The following is a 10,777-nucleotide window of genomic DNA, read 5'->3' as shown; positions in this document are numbered from 1 at the left end:
TACAACTTAGAAAGGGATGCCGTAGTCTAAAAGTAAATAATTTGAAGGTAAGTGAATGACGATTCACTAATTCTCACCATAAAAAATGAAAAAGAAATTTAGGTTTTAAATGTATTGAAAACTCCTAGATCTTTGAGATTCATTGAACTTTTCAATGACATGTTTAAATCTCGATATGCACTTCAAATTTGCGACTGGGATACCGAGGATCGCAAACAAGTTGTGAATAACCATGCGAATCAACATGGTGCACTCAATGTCCCTATCACCTAATCAATGTGTCGGTAAACTACACACACTCCATTGATCTATGACAAACATCGAGTCACCCTTCGCTACCAATTTCATCCCTAAATTAGTGTGCCGGTTAGCCACACGCGCTCCACCAACGTTTGAAAAGGGAACGAAGTGTAATTCCATGGATTAGCATCATTTTCACATTTTACCCTAAAGTAACTAGGATTGGGAATTTGTAAAACATGTAGTTACTTTGTATCTTACATTATACTTTTAATGAGGAGAGGGTTGCCCTATCCTACCCATTCGGCTAACGACCCTCCACCAGTCAAGCAACCGGTGGGTGTGAGTGCATACCCATTAAGCGCCATTTTATAGGTAGCAACCTTATACCCACCTTATAGACTGTTTTTGTGAATGAGGTCTACTAACGGTAAGACTAGCATTTTAAGTTATATATATATATATATATATATATATATATATATATATATATATATATATATATATATATTAAGCCTGTAATAATATATAATAGTATAGGGTTGAATTTTAAACTTGTAAAATTCTAAGGGTTTGAAATTTAAATTATTCAAAATTAAACTTTTAATCACAAAATTCAAATTTCAAAACTTGAGGGAAAGTTTTGAACTTTTCAAAACATAAGGGATCAAATAACAAATAATTTAATTAAACAATTAATTTCATAATTATCTATATTTGACCTAATCATATTTTAGTCATAAGATAATTCCCAAATAATAATCCATATTTATCATATAAACAACCAATATTTGAAATATTTGAAATTATCTATTGTTTTGGCAATGATAATCATTTAGTTAAGATAAAATTTGGATTTTAACTTCAAAAAACCATTTAGGCATCAAATCCAAGACAAAACAGCAACTAAATCTCGAAATATCCTCTGCCTGACACACAAACTCGCCGAGTCAGCTTTGAACTCGCCGAGTAGGGCCAACTCGCCGAGTCCAGATACTGACTTGCCGAGTTGAGTCAGGAAGAAGCAAGAAAAATAATTTTCAGCATATAAACAGTTAAAGCATCACATACAATTGAAACCAATCAAGGCTCTGATACCACTGATGGGTTTTATGCATAAGAACAATCCTATGTGGTCATACAAACCCTAATGCTTGGATCTAGGTTTCTCTATTGTACATGCTTTGAATCCAAGACTTACAAAACTAGATCTATCATATATAATTCGAAATTATCATGAAGAACATAGATCTAAGTGTTTTACCTCTTCCAAGTGGCTTGAATCCTTGTAATCTTCTTGATCTTGAGCTTAGAGTCACAATTGTAACTCCTCTAATGGTTCACAAACCCCACAAGCAAGAAGGTTATTTGATACATGGTAAGAGATACTAAAAATTGGCCCTAGGGTTTTCTTGGAATCAAGTGTAGCCGATTTCCATAGCCTAGGGGTCTTATTTATACTTGTAGGCTGCTAGGGTTTCAGTCTAAACCCTAATGGACAGCTTAGCCACCAAGCAGCCCAAGGAAACTTCTGGAATAAGGCCTTGGACGAAAATATGATGGATCCCCATCATAATTCCGTTCCCCCTATGGTCCATTCGGTTTCCCAGCCCAAAACTCAACTATCACACATTTGACAGTTTATACCCTTTTATTTAATTAATCTCTTTTAGTCACCAAATTAATTCCTAATTAATTTATGACCAATAAATATGAATTCTACTTTAATATTTTATTCTTATAATATATTAATAAACCATAATATTCTCTCTCTCTCTCTCTCTCTCTCTCTCTCCATCTCTCTCCTTAAATTACCTTGTCAAGTTGCTTTGGAGAAGGCAACCCAAAAGGACCATGCACAACCGGGTCAAGTACATACCAAATATAGTTACGGGCTTAGACACTATTCCAACAGTCTATACGTGGTAGAGGGTATCGGTTCTTAATGGTTAGTTTGTTTAGTTCTCTATATTCAATGCACATACGAAACGATTCGTCTTTCTTCTTTACGAACAAGACTGGTGCTCCCCAGGGTGAGAAGCTTGGTCTAATGAATCCTTTGCTGAGCCATTCGTTTAGTTGACCAGATAGTTCGTGCATCTCAGCTGGTGCTAGTCGATAAGGCGATTTGGCTATAGGGGTAGCTCCTGGAACTAAGTTGATTTTGAACTCGACTTGACGTTGCGGTGGTAATCCTGGTAGTTCTTCGGGAAGATGTCGGGAAAGTCGCGTACTTCTGGGATGTTCTTTATGTCTTTCGCCACATGAGCAAGGAACTCATGATATTCCTTTTGTAAGTACTTCTGTGTTTGTATACTTGAGATGATCCGAAGGTTCGTGCCTGGTTTGTCGCCATATATAACTAGGGTTTCGCTATTTGGTAGATTAAGACAAACAGCCTTCTCAAAACACATGATGTCAGCACGATGAAGACTCAACCAATCCATGTCGATAATGACGTCGAAACTTTTAATTGAGACCAGCATGAGGTCAATTGGAAATGAATGGCTATCTAGAGATAGGGTACATCCTACGTATATATTGCTGGTGCTCTCAGTCTTTCTGTTAGCCATTTCTATGTTGAACGGTTCTTTTAGTGTTCGTGGTTGTTGTTTAAGTAAGTGTGCAAATTTTTGGTTCACGAAACTCCTCTCCACTCCACTATCAAATAGTATGCATGCATAAGAGTTATCGAGGAGAAATGTATCAATGACCACTATAGGGTCTGCCACAGCTTCCTCATGGCCTATCGCCAAGACTCTCCCCACCCCACCAGCATTCCCTGCTTTCGGGCAGTTCCTCTTGTAGTGAACAACCTCACCACACCCATAACAAGCCTGGCCCACTCCAACGCCAGGGACCTAGGTGATTGGTCTAGCCGGAGCTTTACAGAAACGAGTGGTATGCCCTTTCCTATTGCAGTTCGCACACTGCATTTCCCAGCAAGGTCCGTTGTGGTGGAAGTTGCACTTTGGCAAACTCCCTACATACTGTTTCGCTAGCGCAATGACAGCAGGTGCTGTCGCGGCATGAACAACCACGATCTGCTGCTTCTTGTCAGAGTTCTGCGCCGTGTTGCTCTTCTTCTTGTCCCAAAACTTCCGCTTGTTGTCGGCTGTTTTGGTTGGTTCTGGGACAGCAGGGGTTGTCATTGTTGGTGTGCAGACTCCATGGTCAATGAGTCGTTGTGCCAGTCGTTTTGCATTGTCGAAGGTAGTGGGGTTTGAAGCTAATACATTCCCCAGAAATGGAGGTACCAGCCCCCAAATATACCTCTCTTTCTTCTTTCCCTGAATGGGGACCATCCCCGGACATAGAGCCACCCGATCACTAAACCTGGTAGTGTAGGCTACTATGTCGAAGCCCTTCATGGTTAGGATCCAAAGTTCCTGTTCGAATTTCTGAACTTCGCCCCTCGGGCAGTACTTCTCAATCTTCAGATCCTTTAGAGCTTCCTAGTCCATTGCATTAGCCACTACGAGGGTAAGTGACTTGACATGGCTATTGCACCATGAGAGGGCCCTCTCCAAGAAGGTGCAGGAAGCAAATTTTACTTTGCTTCATTTCGGGCAGGAGCAGATCTCAAAGATCGACTCAGTCTTCTTGAACCATTGTGATAGAGTAATGATTCCTCCTCTGCCATTATAGGCTCTGGGTTTGTAGTTGGTGAAGTCTTTGTATGAACACTCCCTAGGGTGTCCATGAGTGTCACCTTGGGTCGAGTTAACACCCGTCCCACCTCTGCTAGTACCGCTAGCGTTTATTTGAGTTAGGGCTGTCGTTACAGCCGCAGTCACTGTAGCTTGGAAGACCGTAGGATCATACTGAGGAGGAGGTGGTGGCTGAGTTGGAGTTATCGGAGGGTTACGCCTTGTTATTCTACATGGAGGCATCTTTCAACTGTAAGTTTACAAAGATGAAGATAATAGTAAGAATTCAATAGTGAGGATAATGAGAGCGAACCATGAACAAATTCCACAAAGATCACTCAAAAGTCTTCAAATGGCCACTCAAGCTAAGAAAACGGAAATTATGGTTTTGAGGGGAGTTGAAGACTAGAAATGGTGGCTGGAAATGAGGCCATCATTTTCCTTAAATAGGGACACACCACACAATTAAGGTTTTCACTCTAAGCCTAGTACGCCCAGCGTACTAGGTGGCCTCCGCGTTCATAATATGCACATGAGTACGTCAAGTGTACGTTGCGTACTCATTTCCCACCTTTTGTCAATTAAGGGTTAGCTTTGATAATTCAACAAAACTAAGGGTTATTGATACATTCCTTATTTCAAGGTGTTACATTATCCCTAATCTAGCATGCAATTCTCATACACATACAGTAGGAATATAAGGAATCCTTCATAGATCCTTAGCCCCAATCTAGCATGTAGTTCTCATAATCATAACATATATCATAGCAAACTTGTATGGGTATCTTGGGGAAACTTACTTGAGCTCGGACGATTGCACGCATCATACTTCTTGTTCTTTCTCACACCATTAATTTTTAATTTTTAGAAAAATTGTTTTCATTGTAAAAATTTCTCAAACCTTTGATTTGAGTCTAAACATCCCCGAAGGTGTGTCCGAATCTCTCAAATCAAGGCTTTGATACCAACTTGTAACATCCCAAAATTCAAGGCCAAAAATTTTATTTTTAATATACTAATTAGGAAACCATTTGTCTGAAAACCACCATATTACAAAATAAAAGTATCAATAGTAAAAAAATGTCATGATAAAACAACATCAGAGTGTAAATCCAAAAGATCTCATGTGCTGAAATCTTGCTGTGATGCGCTGAAATCTTGCCGGCCCCTTTCCCTTCGAAGAGGAAGTACCTGAAACCAAAACTAAAAACTATAAGCACAAAGCTTAGTGAGTTTCCCCAGCATACCACATAATCACATACTGCCAGGCATATCTGGGTGCTCGGCCTACCCTGTCAGGAATATCTGGGTGCCCGACATACCCTGTCAAGCATATATGGGTGCTCGACCTACTTTGCCAAGCATATCTGAGTGTTCGACCTACCCTCCCAAGCATATCTGGGTGCCCGGCCTACCCTCCAGTTTATCTCAACCGGATATGGGGACTATTTCACCCCTACCACTACCACATAATACATAGCATAAACATACTGTCAGGCATATCTGGGTGCGTGACCTACCCTTCGGTTTATCTCAACCGGCTACGGAGTCTAACCTGCCCCTCCTACTACTATCACATAATATCATAGCATACTAGCACATAAAGCATAATCGATAATGGCATACCAGACAATTATCACAAAGACAATCATCTCAATTATAATCAACTACTAGTGGGTCAACATTGGCACCTTCGAGCCACTTCTATTGGAAGGTAACTCACCTCAAATGTTGTGAAGTAGCTGAACTGTCCTCGGGTCTGAAATCAACCCCACTCAAACTCTTACACAGAAAAGATGTCCATTAACTACCCTTTCATACTCATAACCCCTTACAGGTCAACTTTGGTCAAAGTCAGAGTCACAGTCAACACCCTGGTCAAAGTCAGTCTTCTGGTCAAAGTCAACATCCTGGGTTGACTTAACTTGCCAAGTTGGTCCACCAACTCGTCGAGTTCCATGAATCATAAACCCTGATATCGCGATCCAACTCCTCGAGTTCTTTCATAACTCATCGAGTTCCTCCCATCCATAGAATCAGGACTTCTCCAGTCGACTCTTCGAGTCATCCTTTAAGTCTCGAGTTTTTCCCTTTACAGAATCGGGACATTTTGACCCAACTCTTCGAGTTCCTCTATGGAATCGACGACTTCTTCATTTTGTTAAGCCATTTTAATAGATTAAGCTCCTACACTTCCTATCTAAGATCCATACTTCATCTTCATACTGAAAATGTACTTTTAAGGGTAAAGTTTCCAATTTTACCCGTTAATAGCCTTCCTTAATGGGTTTAGCTCAAACCGTAACTCTTTAAGCCCTTGATCTTGATCCAAAATTCATTAATACGTCAAGCCAAGGCATACAAACTGAGATCAAGACCTTAGACACTACATGAACACGTAAAGTCTCTGACTTTCTCTCCATGCATGGCCTTTTGGAGCTTAAAAGGACAAAATGACATCCTAAAGCTTGCATGGGGCTTCAATGGCCATGAAGTTTGCACCTTTATGCCATGAAAGCCCTTCAAGGTCCTAGATCTGGAAGTATACTCACTTGGGACGTCCATTTCCCAAGGATCAACATATTTGGACCAAAAACTCAATAAAAGTGAAGGTGAAGAGATCTAACTAATCATTAAGCAAGTTTCAGACTTGGTTAAAGCTTGTGGAAGAAGAAGCTTGAGGACTCAAGAAGAAGTGAGTAGATCCATAAACTTCACTCAAGAAGAAGTGAGGACTCAAGTTTTTTCTATAAAAATGACTCACAAGCTCACACAAGGCATTTGGGTTTCGAGATTCAGGGTTTGGGACTTGGAGGTTGTAAATGAGGCCAGCCTTTGGAGGTTAAGGTGTTTAAATAGGGTGCTAAACCCTAAAAATTAGGGTTTCACTCTGCCAGTCCTATTCGACGAGTTGGGGCTCTCAACTCTTCGAGTAGACTTTACGTCCCGCATTTAAATTTCATTCCTACTCGACGAGTTTGGGGCCTCCAACTCGTTAAGTTTCTATATAAAAGTGAATAAATCTTGATTTAAAATACATTCCAGGAACCGAACGTTACAATGGTTTTGCATAAAAGTGTCATGGCTACCATAATGGTCTTTCATACCATTGTCATGGGTTTCCCCCATGGTATTCCCTTATAGTTCCTTGGCTAACCCAAGGTTATATACACAAGTGACATGGGCTACCCCATGGTCTTTCATAAAAATGCCATGGGCCACCCCCGAGGTCTTCTATGCAAGTATCACATAGACTACTAGCAACATACATAGTATAGTGAGAAAGCTCACTTGTCTCACGGAATAAGCTAAGAACACAACTCACTGTCGCACGATTAGGGGTGGAAAATTAGGCCACCGTTTCGTGTTTTTGTCTGACACGACACAACATGACAAAGTTTTATCTAACACGAACATGACACGACATGATGTCGTGCTTTTTTAATTAACATGAAAATTAACCAATTAAAAAATAACAAACACAACACAATAAAGATAATATAATATAACAATTAGTTTATTTAATTAATATTTAATCATACATAACATGAAAAACACGACAAACACAAAAAACATGACAAACAAATGCAAAATCGTGTCAATTTCGTGTGAAATTTTGAACACGAACATGACACGACACGATATCGTGTTTTTTACAATTGACATAAACACGACATGAACACTAATTGAAATTTTAGTTTCGTACCATTTTTCTTTCGTGTCATTTATTTTTGTCATGTCATGTCATCAATTGTCACCCTTAGGCGTGAACGATGGTACGTACCACCTATTGAATGAAACAAGGTCCCACCTTAGTCTAACCTCTAAAACTAACAATTTTGACCAAAAGTCAAACTAGGTAAAAAAGTCAACGGTCAAGGTCAAAGTCAACGGTCAACTCTTCCATTAGTTCAGATCATGAGAAACAGACTCAACCCGATACTGACTCAGTCACGATTCAACTCAAACTCATCTCAACTTAATCTCGATCCAACCTGTCATCACATTGTAATATACTAGTCGTCACATCGTGACGGAAAACAATCCAAAATAATCGAGGAAAACCCTAGTTGTTACGTCGTGACGATAAGGATGTCACGACGTGAAAACTGGATATCCTATCTTATTGGATTAAACTATTTTCCATCGATTCTGTGACATCCCCATTTTCACGGCCAGAAAAGACCGATTTTGTTTATGCTTTATAAAAATCAGAGTACCTCTTTTAATAAAAATGTTGCGAAATTTGTTCCCAGTAAAACATGATAAATATGTTATCAAAGCATTTCCGAAGAAAATTATTTTTATTCATTTTAAAACATTTGGGATGCCATGGTCAATACAGAAACATAAGCATAAATAGAACTTACATTCATTTACACTAGTGATTTATATCTCCTTAATCTCTCAGTGTAATGTAACTTCATATCGACACCTATGATACAAATAAACTGAGTGGGTCAGGTTAGGAAACCTGGTGAGTGCATAAGGTTTTCAACACACAATAATATAATTATTATGTTTAAACAATCAAGCAATCAACCCAATTACCCATCCCCATTATCTTCTTTATTCTTATGGATATACCCTAAGATTTAGCTATCTCTCGTTCATTCATTCCTAAGGATTATCCTAAGGAATAGGTACGAATTCCATCATTGTCAATGACACATCTATCAAACACAGCTGCTAGTTCTGTCACTTAGGCGCAGCTGCCAAAATTATGCCAATCTCTGCGAGGCGCATCTGTCGGTATTGTCCTTTAGGCACAACTTCCAGGGTTATCTCATTTATCGACAATATTGTTTCCGAGAATCCACTCGCAATACATGTCAATGGGTTTTTAGAGTACACCGGTGAACACATCGTTCACAATACCTACAGGTTGCGAGCCTGCTAGTGTTCCACTGGACTGTCTAGAATAGTCTGTGGTTGTCATCTATACTCTGCTAGATGACGGGGCCAACATTTAAGTACAAGTCTTCTCACATTGTCCACCTCTCACCCTCACCTAATGGTCTATTTCACCTCTCACCTCATCATCCAACTCATATTTCATCTATTACATCTACCCATGTTTTACCCCAACATTTTCGTAGATATAAAATACATATACATTTTAAATCATTTAAAACGTGTTATAAAATCGTTCATCTAGCATAGACATCAAGTACTTAGATAATATGCACACATAGCACGTAATTTATATAAAATACTTCATATCTATGTGTAGGATGAAAGTAACTATGCACTCACCTGAAACGGTGGTGATTCCGAACTCAGACAGCGCTTCGCGTCTTAAAAATAATTTCCTTCGACGAAACCTACTATTATTACCACGAGAGTTTAGTCTATTATTCTCCAGGACTAATTAATAGTCTAGCTATTATTACTATTATATAAGCGTTAAACAATACTTATATAATCCATAATAATAGTCCAAGTACTTATTATAAGTTCCTAATAACGTTACTATAATTAAATAGAAGCTATATTAAAAATAGCGTAGGCGTAGCTCACTTACAACGAGTTTTATAGAAAATCGGGATTTGCTTGGAGAACTGTTCCTGAGCCGAAAAGCTCTTCTTCTCGGAGCCGTCGAGCACTCCGGGGCTTCCGCCTCGTGCTAGGGAGGTTCCCTAGGCTTTTCGGGGGGTTTCGGGGCTAGAGAGAGGTTTTAGACAGTGAGTAAAGAGAAGAAATAATGGGAAAGGTGTGAAGAAAATGAGGGTGTGAGAGGTTCTATTTATAGGGTGAAAATGGCTGAACTTGGTGCCACATGTCACCATCTAGTGGCAAGACTTGGGGAGAAAGCAATGGCCAAGATTGTGCCACATCACCCATTTTCGCACAACACACTTCCGACTTCTAAAATTCGTAACTTTCACATACGAGCTCCATTTTTTGACGTTATTTATATCCACGTGTAGGTAAAAATAATATCTACAACTTTCATTTTGACACCGTCAGCTAATTCTCGACCGATCTTAAATTTAATAGCACGAGGATATTATACTGTTAAATGTCCGCGTAAAATTCATAACTTCTACATACAGACTCTCTTCGTATGTCTTTTTACCGTTGAGTTCCTATTAATGAGATCTTCAATTCTCATTTAGGTCGCGTAGGCCAAAAACCGCTAAAACTAAAATTCGAGTTTCGGGTCGTGCATTGCTAAGCCAAATCTTCGAAAATTCATAACTTCCTCATATGAAGTCAGATTTGGGCGTTCTTTTTTTGTATGTTCACGGTTTAACGTATACTACAACTTTTGTTTATATCACTAAGGCTAAAAATCCATATATCGTAAATTCACTATTTACGTCTCCCAGTGTTGTGTCGGTTTTGCCGAAAAACTTCGACGGACCATAACTTCTTCGTTATAACTCGGATTTCGGCATTCTTTATATGTACGGAAACCATGAGACATATTCTACAACTTGGTTAATATTATTTATTCTAAATAATCTTTTTTCGAAAATTCATTTTCGACCCCTATTATCTCTAAATTGACTAGCCCGGGTCTACGGATGTTACAGATTCCACAAGCTACAATTCTCATATCTAATTCGTCCCAATGTCTTAATGGATAAAGCTTCCAACTTTATCCATTGAGACATGAATCTAAGTCTGGATCTCAAGTCCAAGGTCCTTAATGATAAATTTAATGCATGGAATCATCCATTATTCACTTAATTTATGAAGTCTTCAATCTAAAACTTCCAGAAAGGCTTTAGGGGCCCTAATGATCCCTTAAAATGCAAACTTTATAGACATGCATGCCGCATGCATGTCCTTAACCAAATCTAGTTCAAAAAAAATGCTAAATGGCCTAAGATCCAAGCAAATTCTTCAAATCACCACCAATTCTTAGATCTATAAGATAT

This window comes from Lactuca serriola, chromosome 2 (genome assembly GCF_051521515.1).
Source record: "Lactuca serriola cultivar US96UC23 chromosome 2, Lser_US96UC23_V15, whole genome shotgun sequence".
Taxonomy (NCBI): Eukaryota; Viridiplantae; Streptophyta; class Magnoliopsida; order Asterales; family Asteraceae; genus Lactuca; species Lactuca serriola.
This window is presented reverse-complemented; position numbering follows the sequence as displayed.